The sequence below is a fragment of the Meles meles genome, chromosome 5, assembly GCF_922984935.1.
Source record: "Meles meles chromosome 5, mMelMel3.1 paternal haplotype, whole genome shotgun sequence".
NCBI lineage: Eukaryota > Metazoa > Chordata > Mammalia > Carnivora > Mustelidae > Meles > Meles meles.
The window spans coordinates 14,394,621-14,417,065 of NC_060070.1; positions in this window are offsets into that span (position 1 = coordinate 14,394,621).

Genomic DNA, 22,445 nt, shown 5'->3' on the forward strand with positions numbered 1-22,445 from the left:
TGAGCCATCCAGCTGCCCCATACACTAATCTCTTAATACCATGTTGAAAATTCAGAATACAGTTTCCTTATGCCCTGTGTTTCCATTCAGCCAAGCCCCAAGGAGGTTTCCTTTGTCATGCTTTGCTCCCATTTCTCCTTCATTTCCTTTCCAGCTGCCACAATCCTTATCACCTGACTCTAATTAGTGATACTCTTCTGATTTCTTCTCCCATGTGCTGTTTATTCTGCTGCCAGATGAGTTTGCCTAAAATACGTCCTTCATAGTAACTTTCTTGTTTGCAGTCCTCAAAGATTCCACATTATTTATGCATCATGTGTACTCCTGGCCCTGAAGGCCTTCTGCTCCCGGCTTCAATTTAACTTTCTGGAGCTTGCTTGCTTGCTTGCTTGCTTGCTTGCTTGCTTTCCCCCCTGCACTATCTCCCATCTGTGCTTTCTTTTGGCTTGTCACTTACTGCCTGGGATGCCCTTTCTCCGCCCCTTTTTACCTTCAAGTATTTAATACCAGGTAAAGTCTTCATTCAGGCGGTGGCAGGGGGAGTTTTACAGCATTTATAAACATGTGTTTAGGGATTCCTGGGTGGCTCGGTTGGTTAAGCATCTGCCTTGGGCTCAGGTCATCATCCCGAGGTGCTGGGATCGAGAGTCCCATGTTGGGGTTCTTGCTCCCCAAGGAGATGGCCTCTCTCTCTGCCTGTCACGGCCACTCCCCTGCTTGTGCTCCTGCTCTCCCTCTCCCTCCTACAAGTAAATAAATAAAATCTTTAAAAATAAATAAATAACATAAACATGTGTTTACATGTATCATTAATTGGGTATGGCATTAGGATATCAAATTCCATCCATAATTGTTTATTGTTTACAGATTGGGTGCTGCGGGCCATAAGAATATTAAGTTTATCCGTAATCTCTGGAAATGTCCAGTCTAGATCTTTGCTGCTCAGGAGGGTAGTCAATCGCCACCCAAGGCTATTCAGCACTTCAAAATATGGCTAGTGTGACTAAGGAATCAAGTTTTGAATTTTATTTAATTTTGATTAATTTACATTTAAATTTAAAATCTGAAGCAGTGTAAAGGGTTTTTCTGTTAAACACAAGTGTATTATTTTGGCAGAAATATATTGTACTTTAATTGTTGCATCACATGAATATTATTACTGCATTGCAGGCTGTGTGTGGGGTGGATAAGAGTGCTAGGTGTCCTTCCTAGTATTACAAATAAATCCATCATCCCTCCAGTCAGTATTAACAGAATGACTCAGTACAAATATTTTCTATGCCCTGATGTAACATTGGGTTGTGTTTATTTCAGTTTTTAATACTCTAAGTCACTGTGATATCTATTTAACTGTAATTAGTAATATAATGAGAATACTTACACTATTTAATTACAATTAAATAATTTTTCTAGTTTAAAAATAAACATGGTCATAATTTTAAAATTTAAATGAAGGTGTATTACTGATCTAGAATCAAGATTGCCACAAGCTAGCACTGTGCTGGGAACAGTTAGAGAGCAAGAGAAACTAGAAGGAAATAGGTCTCAAATCTCCCAATGAGTGGCAATTAGAATTTGCCCCAGCTGAACGAAAGGAGGCCTCTGCCTTCGGCTTGGGTCCTGATCTCAGGGTCCTGGGATCGAGCCCTACATCGGGCTTTCTGCTCAGCGGGAGCCTGCTTCCCTTTCTCTCTCTCTCTCTGTGGGTCTCTCTGCCTGCTTGTGATCTCTGTCTGTAAATAAAAATAAATAAATAAATAAATAAAATCTTTAAAAAAAAAGATTTTTAAAGATAATAGTGGATTATAATTTAAAGATAAAAGTGGATAATAATATGAACAGTTATTTTTAGCAGATACATAGTGAATTTGATACTAACTCTCTTTCTGAGGGTAAAAAGTTGAAAAGGAACCAACAAAATTAGTCACCTAAAATCAGAATTAATAGTCCAATCAGGGGTGCCTGGGTGGCTCAGTTGGTGGTTAAACATCTGCCTTTGGCTCAGGTCATGAAGCCGGGGTCCTGGGATCGAGCTCCAGATCGGATCTCTGCCCAGCTGGGAGTCTGCTCCTTCCTCTGCCTCTCCCCCTCATGCTCTCTCTCTTTCTCAAATAAATAAATAAATATCTTTTAAAAAACAGTCCAATCACAACAAAATATTAAAACTTTAACAGAATCTGAGCTTGTAATTGTAGCCTATTAAAGAAGCTTTAAAGGACTTGGATTTTTGTGTGCACAGAGAAAATCATTTTGAAAGGAAATATATAAAAGGAGTTATTATTTCAGAGAGATAGCTTTTGTTAGAAAATCTTAAAAAGATATTTTATGAAAAAGGAAATATCTGTCTCTAAGCCAGCAAACAGCCATAATACAAGAGCTTTCTAACAGCATCATTATTCAGTTGGACCTAAACTGGATGTCCCTTTCTTTCCCTTTAGTTGAGTGTTACAATAAAGGAGATATGGTACAATTAGCAGGTGGGCATATTTTATCTAAGGACTTCCAAAGATACAAAGAAAGGTCAATTCATAGCTGCATGGAATAGATACTTCTGAATCTCCTATATCTCCAGAGAAGAATTTTAGCTAAATTGAAAAAACTAATTTCCATCATGATGACAGTGCTCTAGCATGTTGGAATTTTACAAGAGATTTTTTTGTTTCTTTCTTTTATTCCATTCTATGATTCAACAAAATGTCTCATGAATCCACCTGCTCAGTGTATGTGGCGGTAGACTATGAATCACTTCCATTTTGGGGAACTACTGGAGAAATGCAAGATAAGGAAATCTAATGATCTTGAGTTCCTCACCCATGGTGATGAGTTGAGTTGTGGGGGAGTTTTATTTATTTTTTTTTAAGACTTTATTTATTTGACAGAGAAAGATCACAAGTAGGCAGAAGCAGGCAGAGAGAGAGGGAAGCAGGGTCCCTGCTGAGCAAAGAGCCTGATGTGGGGCTTGATCCCAGGACCCTGAGATCATGACCGGAGCTGAAGGCAGAGGCTTTAACCCACTGAGCCACCCAGGCACCCCTGTGGGGGAGTTTTAAAAAGATTTACTGTACTATTAATTCCAATTAAAGATTTTTCAAAACTAAGACATGCTTACCAAATATTTAATAAATAAAGACAAAAAATGGTAGTATGGTTTATATTTTCACTGACATTACACTATAAATGAATAATATAAAATTGAAGCTCCAAGGAAAGGAAAACCTTTGTGACTAGGTAGAGATGTATGGTAACTTATGTCAAAATTAAAACTGTACATAATACAAAACAACAATAAATATTTTATACACCTTTATGAACCAGTGTCAAAGCATTCTTTTATTTTTTTTTAAGATTTTATTCAGTTATTTGACAGAGAGAGATCACAAGTAGACAGAGAAGCAGGCAGAGAGAGAGAGAGGGAAGCAGGCTCCCTGCTGAGCAGAGAGCCGGTGCGGGACTCGATCCCAGGACGCTGAGATCATGACCTGAGCCGAAGGCAATGGCTCAACCCACTGAGCCACCCAGGCGCCCAAAGCATTCTAACTTTAATTGACAATGTTATATAAATTGATTGCAGAAACACAAGAAAAATTGGAAGAATGCTTTGTTGATGTTAACTTAGAGTTGATTTTTAATTTATGCAACAGTCTTTGCATTTAATGTTAGCAATCCTGAGTTGACATAAAAGTTAGGGAATATACTTAATGAATAGGCTAATTTTTTAAAGTCAAGCTAATTTTTTTAAAAAAGATGAAATATTAAAGGAAAATAACTTTTTTAGTACTTCATTTAATTATCAGAAACTTTTACTTGTGTTTGGAACAACTTGAATATGTTTTCAACTTTATCTTTTCAACTGCAGATTAAGTATTTCTGATGAAAATTTTGCAACTGTATTGAGACTTCTGACAAGTGTAAAATATACACCGGATTTCAAAGACAAAATAAACATATAAAATACCTTGTAATAAATATTTTATATTGATCACATGTTGAAGTGATAACATTTTGGATACATTTTCTTCGGATAACATTTTCTTAACATTGGGGTAAGAAAATATGTTATTATAATTAATTCCACTAGTTTCCTTTTACTTTTTTAATGTGACTACTGAAAGAATTTTATTTATTTTATTTATTTTAATATTTTATTTATCTGACAGAGAGAAATCACAACTAGGCAGGCAGAGAGAGAGGAGGAAGCAGGCTCCCCGCTGAGCAGAGAGCCCAATGTGGGGCTCGATCCCAGGACCCTGGGATCACGACCTGAGCCGAAGGCAGAGGCTTTAACCCACCGAGCCATCCAGGCGCCCCCTGAAAGAATTTTAAATCACCTAATTTCTACTGGACAATATTGCTATGGGCAACTCATATTGTGACTATGTATTATTATTAACTCCTTAATATTAGTTTTTTAAGGTGCCTCATTCATGTTCCCTACAAAATTACATTCTACTTGAAATTAGAGATCAAATTTTTTTTCTCTTTCATTTATGCACCTTTTATTGAGAGCTTGCCCCAGAGGACAGAGTGTAAAGTTAATACATGTTCCTGTGTACAAGGAACTTAGATTTGCATGGGAAAACATATATAAATAAATGATCAAAATGAAGAAGCAAAAGAGCTAAAAGATATGGGGGTGCCTGGGTGACTCGGTAGGTTAATAGCTTAAGTGTCTGCCTTCTGCTCAGGTCATGATCCCTGCATTGGGCTCCCTGCTTAGCAAGGAGCCTGCTTCTCCCCCTCCCTCTGCTGCTCTTCCTGCTTCTGTGTGCTCTCTCTCTCTCAAATAAATAAAATCTTTTTTTTTTTTTTTAAGATTTGATTTATTTATTTGACAGAGAGAGAGATCACAAGTAGGCAGAGAGGCAGGCAGAGAGAGAGGAGGAAGCAGGCTCCCGGCCGAGCAGAGAGCCCGATGCGGGGCTCGATCCCAGGACCCTGGGATCATGACCTGAGCCCAAGGCAGAGGCTTAACACACTGAGCCACCGAGGTGCCCCTCAAATAAATAAAATCTTAATAAAATAAAATAAAATCTTTTAAACAAACAAAGGACCCCTCTACTCTGTAGCAGAGGGAATGACTGAAATACCCACTCTAACACTCCAGCAAGCACAGAATAGTCCTTAGTTAAATGGCTTTGAGTCTAATATTATGAATGGAATTTGAACTTTTGAGTGTAGAATGGAGTCAGAGCTGTGGGGAAAACGCTAGTGGAAAAGAATACCAATCATCGAATGAAAGATGAAGCAAGAACTGTGAGAGAAAAGGAATTAAGTTACATCCAGTGGCGTTGGAGGAAAGTCTCAGTTTCACATGAAGTTCCTGCTGAGAATGAAGGATGTGATGCAGAGACTCCTAGGTTTGTTGTAGAATTTGTGAGTAACCAAATATATAGGAACGTGAAAGCATGCATCTCTCATCACATCTGCCTTTTCCAAAAGACGTTCTTTACCTTGTTGTGGTGTTTGAAGGAAGGACCATCTCTTTAGAGGTGGAGAGAAAGCGGGTCTCAGAAGTGCTAGGTTTATGGCTCTCTTTGCTTCTGCTTTGGCGCCCTCACGTGGTCATTCGAGCACTGGGTGTTATTTTTTTAAAAAAGGAAAAAGAAAAAAGACTTATTATCTACACAATACACTTTGCAATTACGCACCATTCTTCCATAAATTAGTTTTTGCCAAATATGTCACTAAGATTGCCCCTTTGAATATCAAGCTTTTGGTAAATTAATCCAGAGAATTTGTCTTTCTAAATAAATGGAGGAAATTACCACCTTTAAAGTAGATTTTTGTTGTTGTTGTTGTTGTTAGGCATTACAAGACCTAGAAGGAGTGACAAAGTGCTGATCTTGGGCTAATTGAGACAAAGAACTGAATCATTAGTCTGTTGAAAATCTCTGCAGATGTTTCTGTACCACAAGAGGAAACTTGGAACTTTCCATTGTCAAGTAGCATCCCTTAAATGGCCAAGGTTGACTGTTGGAGTAAATGACCATCTTCTAAATCTTTATCTACATAATGTACTTCCTTAAACTTCCTGTGGGTTGTAGAGAGGGGCATCATGGGTTATTGATAATGTCTGTCCAATAGCTAATCTTAGCCATCAGCATAGGTTTCTGAATGCATAATACTTCATCTAATTGAATATACCTAGAATGTCTCTGTTGTGACACATGCTAGCATCTTCTGTGACCAAAGGGAAATTTTTGGTTGTTAAAACTTGCACAGTATGTGGATCTATCCCAGTCATAAGAAATGAACTCAGTACTCGTTCTTTTCAGAGCAATCAGCTGGATTTCATAAGAAAATTTTATACCACATTTTTACTTCTGACAAAGTAGAAAATGAGGCCACTTTGGTGTGATGACTACAATTTTGCATTTATTATAACATCTTTCTCTTGAAAGTTCAAAGCACCTCATAGTCTATTATTTCATTAGTCCTGACACTCTAAGGTGGTGTGATTGTAATTCCTTCTGTAGGTTTTCAGATTTTTCAATTTAGGAGGAGAAGAGCCGCCAGGACTGGGAAATCAAGAGGCCTTGGTAATTGATGTTTGGCAGAAGGAGAAAGAATTCCAAGTAACCAACTGGGAATTAACAGATGCAAAAGCCTAGCATATTAAGAATAAAAACACTAGAACATTGACTATATAGCTTGGTGATATTTTGTACATTGTCTAATATAATTCCAATTTTCTAAAACAACATTGTGAAACTTAAGTTCCTCTCATGATAGGTTACAGAGGGAAAAAGGAGAAACAATGGTATGGCAGGGTTCTGTTGTGTAACTCTGATGAGCAATTCCCATAAATATTTATGTATTTCTGGGATTGTGAGATGAATTTAATTATGTTTTTTATGAGACAGTTATTTGATCTGGACAACAATGCAACTTAAAAATATTTCCCTGTTGAAACCCTTACACTTTATTGTACTTGATTTGACCTACTTTTAATTGGTTATGGATGAAAAACCTTTCAACTAGGCAGACCTCAGCTAAGCATATTGAATTTGGATGAAATTGTGGCATCAAATATCAAAAGCATATTATTCATTTAATGTATATTTGTTAAGGGTCTATCATGTGTAACTGCTAACTCCCATATAATCTCTTGGGATAAAATGATTTGGGGGCTTATATTTGTAAATCTTCAAATGAGTGATGTTGACCTCTGTAACTAACTTTTGTCTCACTAGTAAAGCATGTAGAAAAAAACCTGTTTTCTTTAACTTGTGGAGTTTATGAAGAACCACTGAGATAATTCATTTAAAGGGCATTTTGAAATTCTAAATTCTAGTTGTAATTCACTCCATTATTGTATATTACTAGATCAAAAAGACCAGTGAATTCAGAGAGTTGTCTCTTTTCATATGTCTCCATATAACAATAAAAAACCAAAAATTTATTAGGTCTGTAACAAAAAGAGAAAAAACAATTAAGTGGATGATCTTTAGTTAGTTCACATAGTTACTTAAGAAAAGACATTTTGTTTTACTGTTTTTTATCCTCTCTGTCGTAAATGTGTGTATCTTCTTTGCTTTAGAACTTCTTTGGGTCTAACCCAATGCTTGGCACCAAGTAAGTGTCCAGTGTGTTATTTTAAGTTTGTTAATATCTTAATAAGCTCTTAGATGCAACCCAAAGTGTTCCAATAAAGGCTAAAGTGGTCATAATGGCAGTCAAAGCTATTAGTATTCATAATAACTGCAATCATGATTTTGTAATAGTCATTATTTTCACAGTATGTTGAAGTTGGTTCGGTCTTATTAAGTTATAAAAAGTATTGGAATGCAGAAGAATAAATTGGTGTGGCAAGTATGTAAAGGAAGTTAATAAAAAGCCAAAGAAAGCATAACAGTGGAATGGCTGCCAGTTCATGCACCAGGAGAATGACATCCTACCCTCGATAAAACAATGCAGAGCTCCACCAAAATGAGACGAGATAGTAGAAACCCAAATAAATGCACTTCAGAGAGTGAATTCATATGCACACGTGCAAAATAAAATACATTCATCAATGGACAAGCTAATAATGCATTGCAAAGGCACAGAGGAAGAATTTTGGAGAAAACTTCGTATGAATTTTGCATAAAAAGTCCAGTAAAATGAGGGGTGCTTGGGTGGTTTAGTCAATTAAGCATCCAACTGTTGATGTCAGGTCAGGTCATGATCTCGGGGTTGTGAGATCGAGCCCTGTATCAGACTCTGCACTATGTGTGGAGTCTGCTTAAGATTCTTCCCCTCTGCCCCTTCTCCTTCAACCGTCTCTCTCTCTCTCTCTCTCTCAAATAAAAAAAGCCCAGTAAAGGGCGCCTGGGTGACTCAGTGGGTTAAGCCGCTGCCTTCGGCTCAGGTCATGATCTCAGGGTCCTGGGATCGAGTCCCGCATCGGGCTCTCTGCTCAGCAGGGAGCCTGCTTCCCTCTCTCTCTCTGCCTGCCTCTCTGTCTACTTGTGATCTCTCTCTGTCAAATAAATAAATAAAATCTTTAAAAAAAAAAAAGCCCAGTAAAATGAAATTCTGTGATGTTCAAGGGACATGACAATAGAAGGTGAGTGTTCTAGGCTACACAAACTTTATTTGTAAATCTGTTATAGGAGGATAGTGTTTCTGTGGGCTGTGTATATTTAAGTAAGTTAGCAAACTTAATTTTGTAATAGACTGATCTTTTGAAAATCATAACTCTGTGCTTATTGTTAATTGTGATGTTTCATTTTCTAAATAATTTGGTTTCCAGCTCTCTGGAGTAAAATGGGCTTTTCAAATGGAAATATACTTCTATATATAAAAACACAATAATTACTATTAAATGTTCTACAAAATAACTTCCGGCTTACATTCTTATTACATTAATTATGTAGAAATAAGTCCAAATTCTCTAGCATGCCATCCAACATCCCCAAGTATGTACATATGCAAAATACATATTCCCGGTTCATTTCCAAACATTTACTCCTGCTTCCCCATATTTTTCTGTCATCCATAACTGGCTTACAATGTAATAACTTTCGTCAAAGCTCTCTGCTCTTCCCCAACAAAAACAAACAAACAAAACTCAAACAACAACAGTAAACTGGGTCAGACACACAGCACAGGCTACGTGAATTCCTTGACATTTGATGTTTTAATTTGCCGTCTCATCTCTGTTGGTTCCATGTTTCACACTCTGGTTTCATTTTGAGTCATAACCAGCCATATTCAGAAGTCACCAAAGTGGAGTTAATGAGATATTATGAACTTCCCCGTGGGGAACTTCTTTATGGGACAAAAAAACCAAAGTTGACCACCAGGGATCAATTCTTTGGTAGTAAGAACCCGGTGAGATGAGATATTTTGTAAAGGACTAGAGGGTTTCATGCAGCAATCAGATGTACATGGTCTGAGGGATATTGTGGTGGTAGAAACCATAGGAATTGGGCAATTACTGGGCATGGTTATCAGATTTCTAAGTCTGAGTGACAGGGAGGATATTATTTCTAGTAAGGTAGATAAGAAAATGAGGAAGAAGAGAACATCAGTGGAAAGAATTACTTGGTCTTCTGTCTGGACACCCAGGGAGAAAAGGATAATAGAATTCTAGAAGTGTAGAGATGGAGTTTGGGAAGGACAATGCAATTGTGCATTCCTAGATCAAGACAGTTAACTTTCTAAGGGAGTAGGATTTAGGCTCTAAAATCAGCACTATAAAAACAACAACAAAACAAGAATGATTTCTGGAGGCCCCACATTATAAAACACTCCCATTAGTGCTAATAAATGAGAAGGGAAGGAAACATACAATATTAAGAAAAATATTATGGTTAATAATTTCAGCCTATTCCTACAAGATTATTAAGAACGCAATATAATTAATTACCTTCGTATGTATGAAGACCAAAATTCATCTTAGTTATTTTCGAAGTGTCTTTTGCTGTTTTAAGCACTGGGACTCCAGGGGAGATTGAAACAGTACGTTGTAAAGGTTAACACTGAGGGTTTCCGTCTGGAATTACACTGGATTGGCTGCTCTGAGGCTCTGTTTCACCTTTTCTGGCTGCTGGGGAGTCTGTTTTCTCATTTGCAAAGTGGAGATTATTAATACTTCACAGAGCGGCAAATTAGTAAAGAACAAATGTTGGAAACTGTCTAACATGCTCGGTAAGAATGAAAATAAATGGTCCTGTCTTAGACCGAGGGTTTAGGACATCTGTCTATTTGGGAAGGTTTCAAAAAATTTTTTCGGCTTCCCGAGAGATAGTGACCTAACTTGGTCTCGTTTTATATGTTGGCCTGTACACTTTGCAGGGGCTCCTCTCTCCCTTCTCTTCTGAATCAATCCTGTTTGTAGCTTGAGATTTTTCTTCTGCATAAATTGTAACTCATGCTTAAGTCAAGTTTTTAAACTGCCTCAAGACTATTTTATCGAGACCATTTGGCTATACTGTTCTAACAACCCAAAATAATTTAACTGGCATAGTCAGCTTGTGATGAGAGTGTTCAGAAATATTTTAAAAACCAGCTGCTTTGAGGTATACCTTATATACCTTAAAATTCACCTGATGTAAGTGAATAGCTTAATGATTTTAGTAATTTATAGTTGCATAATCAGTACTACAGTCGTGTTTTCAAACATTTCTATTGCTCTCTCCCAAAGTCTGTTAATTCCTTTTGCAGTTAAAGCCAGCTTCTACAGCCACCAATCTGTCTTATCTCTAGCAGTTTGCCTTTTAACATTTTAAATAAAGGAGATCATACAATATGTAGATTATTGCTGAGTGTACTGTTTTGGGGATTCACCCATGCTGTGACATGTATCAGTATCTCTCTTCTTTCTTAGTGCTGTACAGATTTCATTGAATGGATACAGTATATATATTTTTACTTATTCATAGACCAATTTATGGATATGTGGATAATTTTCCTTCTGGGTTTAGATGAACAATGCTTCTATAAACATCAGTATTCATGTCTTTGTGTGAATATATGTTTTCATTTCCTTGATAGATTCCAAGGATTGGAATTGCTGGGTCAAATGGTAATTTATGTTTAACTTTATAAGAAACTGCCAAATTATTTTCCAAAGTGGCTACGTTCAATTCCTGTCAGTAAAGTAATAGGACTCAGTTTCCCATATCCTCACCAACACAGGATATTTTTATCTTTTTTAAATTATAGCCATTCTAATACATGGGAAGTCATTAGTGATTCTTGTACATTTCATTGTGATTTGATTTTGCATTTTCCTAATTACCAATGAGTTTTAGCATTTTATGTTCTTATGTGGTTATTAGCAATTTGCATATCTTCTTTTTCTTTTCTTTTTGTGGAGACAGTCTATTTAAATCTTTGACCATGTTTTATTTAAGCTCTTTGTTTTATAATTGAGTGGTAAGTAAACACATTTTTAAATAGTAAACTCTAAAAACACTTGCATTCTACTGAGCCACCACTCAATGAGAAAAAAAATCACAGTTATGTGGAGAATTTTAGCAAAATTAAATTAGAAAAGGATTGTATTTCCGAGATACAGGATGCCTGGGGGAATTCTGATTGAGAGCTGGTTCAAGGATTGAACCTCACCTTCTTTATAGTGTGGCATTTTTCTGTAGGCTTGCAAGCTGGCAGAAATGCATCTCTAGGCATCACATCCATATTCCAGACAGAAATAAAGAAGAAAGATATAAGACAATGCTCTGATTTGGTCTGTTTTTATTTGAAAGCACTACTTATTACATTTCTGCTTATATCTCATTGAGCAAAAATGGTCAAATGATCATCCCAACAACAACCAAACTGAGATGGGGTGGGGATATTCATCCCAGAATGATTTGTAATAGAGAATTTAATAAACTTAATTAGGAAATGGAATTAGCTAATTATTCAGTACCCATCACATAGAATTTTATGCTATTAAAACTACATCTAAAATATTACTTCCTGTTGTGAGAAATATAGTAAGTGAAGATATGCTACAGCAAATAACGTATAAAACAACCATGTTTTTGTTTAGAAAAATCCTACCTTTTGAGATTTAAAGGAAAATGTATCAAAATATTAATGATATTTATAATTTTATAGGGAAACTAAGTAGAATGATAATTTCCCCCAATTTTTTTCAGTTTTTTCTTTTTTTTTCAATTTTTTCAGTTTTTCTTTGCTGAATTTGAAATACTTATATTTGTCAGAAAAAAATATTACAAGATTTCAACCAAGTAAACCTAACATTGATGTAGAGTTTTCCCTATGGTGCCATCATAGCTATTAGAAGAAGCAAAGTGGGAAAAAGTTTCATATTTGTGTCTTGCCCAGGAAGTTGGCATACTTGAGTGGACATGCTGTGGTTAGTAATAAAACATATGAAGACATAGAGAATCTATGTAAGAGGAAGGAAAACCAGGTACCAGGAACTAAGATTAAGAACAGAAAAGAAAATGAGAGAAAAAGCCATGCTTGGCTATCTTTACTACTTCAATGGGTTATTCTTGTCTCTTAGACAACCTCAATCATGAAGTCATTATTCTTGTTATTAGTCTCTTGGGTTTTCACTCTTTCTAAAAAAATCACACATTCACAGGGTATAACTAGTATATATTCAATTTGGCTCCCATCATTAAAGGGCTTTAGGACATAGAAAGGATCTGCTTTGCAGAAGAAGTATAAATTTGGGATGGGTGTCGCCTAGGTAGAGCACAGTGGGTCTGGTGGTAGGAGAATGCCAACAAGGTATACAGTCATCTAAGATGTGTGCATTACTTATTTAGAATTCTGTAGGTTAGACACCTCTTCACGTTTCTGTACTAGCAAATAGCCTAGCATCTGGCACATATTAAGCACTGTAAAGTTCATTGAGTGAGTAAACAAGAGAATTAATGAATGTGACAGTTCCCTTCTAGGACATGAGGCAGGACCCTGAGACACATGCTTAGAGACAGAGGATCCTGAGACACATCAGCTACGAGGCACAGGGTCAGGCCTGGAGTAGCAGTGACGGTGCTCTGATGTCAGGTCCCCCATCACAGCTCCTGATGTTTGCCCACCTCCATCTTTTCTCCCTGCCCACGATCAGTCTTGGATCTAAAAAGAAAAATGGGATTGGGTATTCATGAGCATCGGCTGGTGCAAAGGGAGAATTAAAGAGCCAGAACTGTATATATGAACCATATCTTTTTTATTCATTGTTCTGTTGAAGGGCATCTTGGCTCTTTCCACAGTCTGGAGACTGTGTATAATGGAGTATTATGCCTCCATCAGAAAGGATGAATACCCAACTTTTGTAACAACATGGACGGGACTGGAAGAGATTATGCTGAGTGAAATAAGTCAAGCAGAGAAAGTCAATTATCATATGGTTTCACTTCCTTGTGAAGCATGAGGAATAACACGGAGGGCATTAGGAGATGGAGAGGAGAAGTGAGTTGGGGGAAATCGGAGGGGGAGACAAACCATGAGAGACTGTGGACTCAGAAACAAACTGAGGGTTTTGGAGGGGAGGGAGGCGGGGGGTTAGGTAAGCCTCTTGATGGGTATTAAGGAGGGCACGTATTGCATGGAGCACTGGGTGTGGCACATAAACAATGAATCTTGGAACACTAGGGGGAAAAAAAAGCCAGAACTGGCCAGATTCTGGTGTTTGTCTTCAACTTGCTTTGAAATAAATATTTAAGATAAATTTAATATTAGTTCAACTACTGAAGCAAATTTTTTCTCTTAATGTTCTTTTGATTAAGTTGTGTTACCTTTTGTATAGTCTTTTTTTTTTAAGATTTTATTTATTTATTTGACAGACAGAAATTACAAGTAGTCAAAGAGGCAGGCAGGGAGAGAGGAGGAAGCAGGCTCCCCGCTGAGCAGAGAGCCCGATGCAGGGCTCGATCCCAGGACCCCGAGACCATGACCTGAGCTGAAGGCAGAGGCTTTAACCCACTGAGCCACCCAGGCGCCCCTGTATAGTCTTTGTTATATGTACCTACAGGGGAGAATTATACCCTTCAACATATGAAGACACAAAGTGGCTCTTTGTCAAGAAAAAGGAATGGCAAGAAATAATAATAACAAAGGACCACTGGATATTGTTGAAGATATTTTTCCAAAGAGATCTGTTAAAAGATCAAAGAAAACAGAAACCCTTGAGAACAAGGACTGTTAATCTTCCCTGAAGACCATACTTCCCTGAAGACCAGACCCTAAACTCTAAACAACTTTTGTCATCCTTTCTTTTTTTTAAATTTTTTTTATTTTTTATTTTTTAAAATTTATTTATTTATTTTTTCAGTGTAATAGTATTCATTGTTTTTGCACAACACCCAGTGCTCCATGCAATACGTGCCCTCCCTATTACCCACCACCTGGTTCCCCTAACCTCCCACCCCCGCCCCTTCAAAACCCTCAGGTTGTTTTCCAGAGTCCATAGCCTCTCATGGTTCATCTCCCCTTCCAATTTCCCTCAACTTCCTTCTCCTCTCCATCTCCCAATGTCCTCCATGTCATTTGTTATGCTCCACAAATAAGTGAAACCATATGATACTTGACTCTCTCTGCTTGACTTATTTCACTCAGCACAATCACTTCCAGTCCCGTCCATGTTGCTACAAAAGTTGGGTATTCATCCTTTCTTTTTTTCTTTTTTTATAAACATGTAATGTATTTTTATCCCCAGGGGTACAGGTCTGTGAATCGCCAGGTTTACACACTTCACAGCACTCACCATAGCACATACCCTCCCCAATGTCCATAACCCCCCCCCCCTCTCCAAACCCCACCTCCCCCTAGCAACCCCCAGTTTGTTTTATGAGATTAAGAGTCATTTATGGTTTGTCTCCCTCCCAATCCCATCTTGTCATCCTTTCTAAGACAGCCTTCCAAAACTTAGGTACTCATATTTTTACTGACAAGCCAGAAACATTTGGGCATAAGCCTTTCAACTATGTTCTTTATTTTATGGCCACAAAATTTAATTTGTAGACAGATATCATTACAGGGGGTGATGAGGAAGATTTTACCTAGGACCTAGCTGCCATACTCAATAATACAGCCACACTCAATAATACAGACCTAGCTGCTCAATAATACAGCCTAGCTGCCACACTCAATAATACAGACTCAAGTAGGTATAAAATTAAGGCCTATTTTGTCTACTAAACCAAACTCAAAAGAAATATAATTTATCTCCTAAACTACTTGACTCCAAACTGCTTATTTTATTTTAAATGAATTTTATCTTTCACTTTATTTTTAGATAGACTTTCATAAATCTATATGTTAATAAGGGATTCACTAATTATTCCATTTGTATGTTACACAAAAATGTCTTGGAATCCATTTGCTAAAGAATTTTTTTGGTAGTCCTTATTCATGTCCTTCCTTTTCCATACATTTAAAATTTTGTGTTGAATAAGCCCTTTGATTCTCATTGATTTCTTTTTTTAGTTATATTTGATAGCCTTCAGGCTGCTTTTCTTGCTTTGGGTATATAGAAAGAGATAAACAGATATAGATATACAGATATATCAATAGATCAGTTTCATAAAAATGAAAGGTATTTAATTATAGATAGGCATCAGTCAACTTATACTGATACCTACTTCTGATTCTAACTATGATGGTAGCAAGTAGAAGATAATAGTAAACGGAGCTCTAGACCCAGATGGGAGGACTAGAATTCAAGTTCAGAAATTTCCATGACACTTTCCTTGGTTGCTACAGGAAAAAAACTAAGTATAAGCCGAATGGGATAGAAATTAAATGGGAGTTAATAGAGAAGAAGATGTAAAGGCAGTGAGGGGCAGTGAGAGCTCTAGGAAGACAAGCCATAGAGCCAAGGATTATAGTATTTTGAAGGATGCTAAAGAAGAGGAAGACTGTTGAAGGACCACTGGCCAGGTTCAGGCTCCTGACCCTACTAGGAAGCTTATGGTTGCCCTTGAGTTCACTTTCAATAGAGTAGAGGCAACAAATTTTTAATTGAAAGAGTTTAAAGAGGAGTGGGGGTAATTGGAAATGAGATCAGGTGCATGTCAGTTGTGAGAGAAAGACTTAGAACAATGCTCTGAGGGGATAGAAAGTCAAAGTGTTTTTGAGTTTTTTTTTTTTTTAATTGATGAGAAGGTACCTAAGATTATCAGGCAAAGGATCAGATATTTTAGAGACTGAGAGATCAAAGGGTGAAAGAAAAGGGGGATGAAGACCAAAAGAAGAAGATGCTTGGGGACTATGGAGTTAAAGTGTACACTCAAAGAGGGACTTGTCAGGAAGGCAGCAGCAAACCTGCATGGTTTATAGTGGGAGGGGGAAAGGAAAGTGAAATAAAAGGATTGTGCAAAGTGTAAATGGTCAAACATTGGTCACTAAAATGTATTCTCACTGAAGAGTTGGTGGTAGTGAAGATCCTTCGGTAGAAAAAGGAACAAAACATGTGCACAACAGAGGATGATCTGTACCAGTTTGGTAGAAAGAAATACAGAAAGAGAGGGAAGCATAGGGAAGGAAGGAAGAAGGGAGGAGGAAGGAAGGAAGAAGGGAGGAGGGAGGGAAGAGAAGGTGAAAGGGAGGGAGGAATGAAGGATGGGAGAGGGCTTGCCGTTCATAGAAGAAGGGCTGGAAGGAGACAATGGGAAAATAGTTGAAGCATCTCAGCTACTTGTGAACACACTTGTGAACTTGTGAACACACTTGATTTAGAAGTGACAATGCCTGGGAGCACTTGAGTGGCTCAGTCAGTTAAGCATCCAACTCTTGATTTTGCCTCAGGTCATTGATCTCAGGGTCTTAGATCAGCCCCACATTGGGCTCTGTGCTGAGCGTGGAGCCTGCCTTGAGAATCTCTTTGCCCCTCTCTTCCTCCTTTTTTAAATTTTTTTTATTTTTTTAGTAGTTTACCTTTTATTCATGTTAGGCCTGGGTCACTTAGAGCTGGTGTAGTAGGTGCTCAGATACAGCACCCTTGGCCAGATCCTCAGGCAGCAGCAGACACGTGGCTGTCTGGACTTCCCGGATGTCGGTGGATTTGGGCCCGAGTACTGGGCCAGCCCACAGCCTCACCAGCCAGACATTCAACAGGAAAGAGTCACAGAGGCAAAATTCAGAGAGAAATGAATTTTCGAATGGGTTGGAACGTCCTGATGTGAAAATAGAGGCAACTCTATAAACCTCATATCCTACAGGAATCTGAGATTCATAAAAAACTGGATGATTTTATTTCCCATCAGATACTGTGGAATTTGATGAACTCCAAGAAGATCTTTAGTCTTCAAATTCCCTCCTTCGTTACTGTCCAAATATTCAGAATTTCGACATTTAAAAGAGATTTCCCTTGTCCAAATATTTCCCATTAAAAATTAGCAGAACCTCGAGGTAACGTTGGTGGATCAAATGGACAGATATGTTTATAAGGGCTTTTCCCCACGGAAACAAGAAGATCAGAAGCAGAGGTGACAGCAACAAAGTTCTAGAAGCTGGGAAGTAATCCACTCCAGAGGCCACAGAAAGCTCCAAGCAGAGCTGGTAGCGGCTGGAGCCCAGAAGCAAGTTTATTCATGCTGCAAACATCTCAGAAAGTGCAGGAATTGGATATATCCAGTCACTCTACAAATGAGGTCCACGTGAGGCTGGAACTGAGGACTGCACAGGTCTACATAAGAGAAACCGAGATTTCTGTCTCTGGGAGTCCAAGCTACGTATACAGAAAGATTTAGGAATAACGAGAAGTCACCTAAGGCAGATTCTGCGTATTGGATTTCCAAACAACTTCTGACAAGATTGAGAAAAACCGTTGCTTCAGATCTTTGGAAGTTTGCATGCATACCCCTTTACACATGCAAACCCAGCATTTCCCCCAGCGTCCCCCAGATGAAGGTTGATATATTGGCAATCTTGCATTATAAAATAGGAGCTAAAGTTTTTAGCTTGAGTCATCCCTCGAAATAGGCAGCTGCTCCCTTCTACCAGCTGATATTTCATATTAAATTGTCCCCCAGATATTTCATCAAAATGGCTTGCAGCGTACACCCTACATTTACCTCATGTCCCTTTTGTGGCTCATTGTCAGTCTGCACAATGGGGAAGTCTGGGCGGCAGCTGCAAATTTTCTGGTTTTCAATACACACAGCATATTTGTCAGCAATTACGTCGCGGGCACTTTCTGCACTGGTATTCTCGGTACAGAGTAGCGATGGCAAATTAATTATTACAATGATCTGGACTGTGCACTCTCTTCCCTATAATGCACACTGAAGCCCTTCCAGCTCGTGGGTAGTTCTACCCACCAAGAAGCAGAGAGGAAGGAATTACAGTCTCCATGTTTTAAAATTCTTTGTGGCTTCTAAAATAGTTTTCCTAAAGATAGAATTATTTTAGCTTTAATTCCTAAAATAAATTTGCTACACATAATTATTCATAATTATTGCCCCTGAACAGTGCTTTTCAAAATTTCCTATGGTATACTTTCAATGATAGAGGAAAGGTACTACCCATCTTTGGAAGGCTGGGGTCACAGCATAAGATGAGGGAAAGTTTTGTTAATCTTAAATTTTAACTTAAAGATATACTAGTTTTGTGTTCTAACAAAAAGATGCATTTTATGTATCATCATAACTGCCTGCGGGGAAATCATGTTGCAAAAGCTTGTGTGAAGTTTATGTTGCAAACCTGAGGGTACCTTGGGTACATTCTCTCATTCCTGGGCTCTGTGCCTTCTGGATTTGAAAACAAGAATAAAGAAGGATCCGTGACTTCATTTGCCTCTGATCCCACTCAAGTGTCTTTTTACTTTTATCCCCTTGAGAAGTTAGCTTTTTTCTGAATTTTGTGGATATTGAAGACTTTCTTATAAATCCTTCTTGATGACTATAGTTTTATGCCCCAATGAGCTTTTAAATTTCAGAATTCCAAAGGAACTCTTTTAAGTATGTAAATAGATATTTACCATGCTTTTTAGGTATGTAGGCTTGTAAGTCTGATGATTTGGATTTGAAAACTGGCTCTTTTTTCTTTTCTTTTCTTTTTTTGACAAATGAATTCGACCTTCTTAACTGTTCTATTCCTTAGTTTTCTCACCTATAAAATAAAGGTGAATGTAATACCTACCTTTTAGGTACTATATACACTAGAAGTGAAATGCTTAGAATTGTACCTGGAAATAGCACAAATTATCAATATTATTAGCTGTCTTTCTTAGATAAGAAATTGAGTCCGGAAGGAAAGAAGCAATAAAGCTTCTACTAATTTCCGAATTATAACCATACATATTTAGAATCCTCCCATTAAGAGATAGTGACTATTAAAAAGAAAAAAAGGAAATAGTGACTATTTCTCTCCAGATGGCCATCAATTCTGCAGAACGTTGGCATATCTTTCTCTGTAGCCATTATCAGCAAAAAGCCAAGACAATAGGCTATTGTGGTCATCTTGATAATGAAGTCCCAGAGGGAACACAACATATATAATGCACATATTTATCCACTCATGTGTTCCTTCATTCATTCCAGGCACACGCACTGAGTACCTGCAAGTGCATTGTTCACATAATTGGAACGTCGCCAAAAGTTCACACTTATGTCCATTCTACTACAAGCAACGTGGTAATCTCTAATTTGCTTTAGGGTGCTGGTTTCTGCATTTAGGTACATTTATAAAAGCTAATGGTTCAAATAGCAACACTATCTGAATGGTTTGTGCCCTGCTTTACCAGGTTACCTGGACCTTTTCTACTGCTGGAAAATTTTTCTCCAGGCATCTGTTGCATCACGTTAAACAGCTTCTATAAACTTGTTTTTTTTTTTCCAAACCCCTCAATTCCATGACTACACCCCTTCTTGCTAGTGACGTACAGAAATGTTAAGAAATTTAAGATTATTTACAACAAACTGTTTCCTGTCCTTCGCAAGACTGGGCTTCTGTGAATTCATTTCTCCGCTTTCATCTTTCTCTCAGAGAAGCATATATCCCTCTTTGCAATGGCTAATCCTTTCCCCTAAGTTCTTGATTCTGTTCAAGTTCTGTGCTTTATCGATTCCTGTTGTTTTCTCCTTCTAACCTCGCTCCTTTCATGGCAGAATCAAAGCAGCATCTTTCCCACATTGGCCACTAACCCCCCTTGTTATCAGTGTGTCAGCAGGAGTTCCTGCTTTCAACATAATCATGTCTTTTCCACCAAAAGATTTAACATCTGTAAGTAAAAGAAATCAGAATTATTTTCAAAACTGAGTCCGCTCAGAATTTCACTGCACATTACGAGTAAATAATTTAGCCTATTTACTCATAATCAGTTTTAGTTGCACGAAGCTTTAGTACATTACGAATAAAATAGAATGTTTGGGCTGCAAAATAAGCTCAAAAAAATCACACAGTATTTTAAGAAAAGTAGACAATGAAAATCAGGACTAATTTGTAACGAAGTTTTTATGTCAATGTATTACTGTGTAACTTTTCTGGGATTTGCATGTGCTGGACATTTATGTAAAGAGACCATCTCTCTCCTTTAGTATTTACCTTCAGAAGATGCTCTCCACTCCTCAACAGTCCAATGAACCATCATATAGAAAGTACAGCAAATGTGCTTGTATCATAAGCTTATGTTATAATCTTCCAATACTTTAGTCAGGAAAAGAACAGGTATTAGATTCTCCCAACACTTTAGGCCAGGAAAAAGAGCTGCCGCAGAGATGCTGAAGTTACCTGCTTTTAAATATTTATGTAATGAAATCTCAGGGAAGTGCTAGATGATTCATTAAGATTTATTTGTTTCACTGAAGTTGCGATGATTAGATTTCTGAGTCTCTGAACAGCAACTACAGATCCATATTTCTCTATTTCATTACTCACTGATAATTTTATTTTCTGCTGCTTTGGAATTCATCTCATAAAATGCTATATATCCTCACATTGTGTTGTGTTCCTGTTACCTGATCCTTCATGACATAGAAAAGTAAAGGCTCATAGGAAAAAATTATCTGCTCTTTCTTTAGGACCATTTGGGGAACAAATGATCATGTTTTAATAAAGCTATATCCAGAAAAATTTGCTCTTAAAGGACAAAATCCTTTCTAATACAGAAGTGTAGAAAATAACTCTTGCTTTCTAAAATGTTTATTTGCAATAAAGAAATCTGAGATTCAGCTAAAAGCAAGTTTTATATTTAAAAAAACTTTGGGGGGGCACCTGGGTGGGTCAGTCTGTTGAGTGTCCATCTCTTGGTTTTGGCTCAGATCATGATCTCAGGGTCCTGAGGTCCAGCTCTGGACTCAGCAGGGAGTCTGCCTGAAATCCTCTCTCTCCCTTTCGCTCTGCCCCTCCCCTGCTCTCTAAGATAAAAATGTATTTGACACAGAGAGAGAGAGCACGCAAGGGAGGGCACACAAGCAGAGAGAGTGGGAGGGAACCCGATGCAGAGCTCAGTCCCAGGACCCTGGGACCATGACCTGAGCCGACACATAACCAACTGAGCCACCGAGATGCCCCTAAAATAAATACATAAATCTTAAAAAAAAACTTTTTTGTATATGTTTATATAAAAAATCTCACAGCTTTTTTTCCTTTTTTCCCATACCCAGGTATGAAGAAGTCACTGAAGCTGACCTGGCCCCAGGTCTGGGCAGCGTGGAGCCCCCTAACTGCCCACAGACCTCTCGGGCTGATAGTTGGGGCACTGGAAACAGTAGCCTGCATCTATAGTGCCTTCAAGAACATATCCCTGCACTCCTTAATCTACTGTAGTTTGGCTTCTGACCAAAAAGGTTTACAGAAGCTTTTCTCTAAGACCGAGAATTGCTTCCATGTTGCCAAATCCAATGAGCACTGTTTGGTTATAATTTTATTTGACTCTCAGCATCATCGACACCCTTCTCTGCTTCTGTCTTTTGAAACTCTCTCTCAGCTTTTGAGATTTTCCTCCTGGTTTTCATCTTTTGTTACCGTTCTTGCTACCTCTGTGGCTTCTTCTTGGTCACTTCCTTGGCTCCTTTCTTTGATATGGTGCTCAGAATGTCTGGACTCTGGAACAAACGTTCTTAGATATGACTTGGGATTCCAGTTGGCAATAAAGGAATGAACAAGTAAACAAATGAATACATCATCCATTCATTGTTTTGAGTTCAGAGCAGCAAGGAAGAACCTCTATATCTACAAAATGACGCTCCCCCCAACCTACTGAATAATGCCTGAAATACACTTTGTGGGAAACAAAGCTTTGCAAGCTGATTTCACACATAAAAAGAGCTTGAGGTTAGAAGGTTTGGGCACAGATCTAGTATATACTAGCATTGGACCCTGGTCGGTTCACTTAGCCCCCTTGAGTTTGTTTTGTCCTTGTTGTTAATAATAATAACAATAAGTCTAATGACTGAGTTATGATAATCGATTGTGATATTGTAATATATAAAAAACACTTTCAAATTGTAATGCCCAATACTTGTTTAAGGATATACTTGTTCCTGGGTATGTAATACAGCAAGCACAATTCCTTCTAAAATACAAAT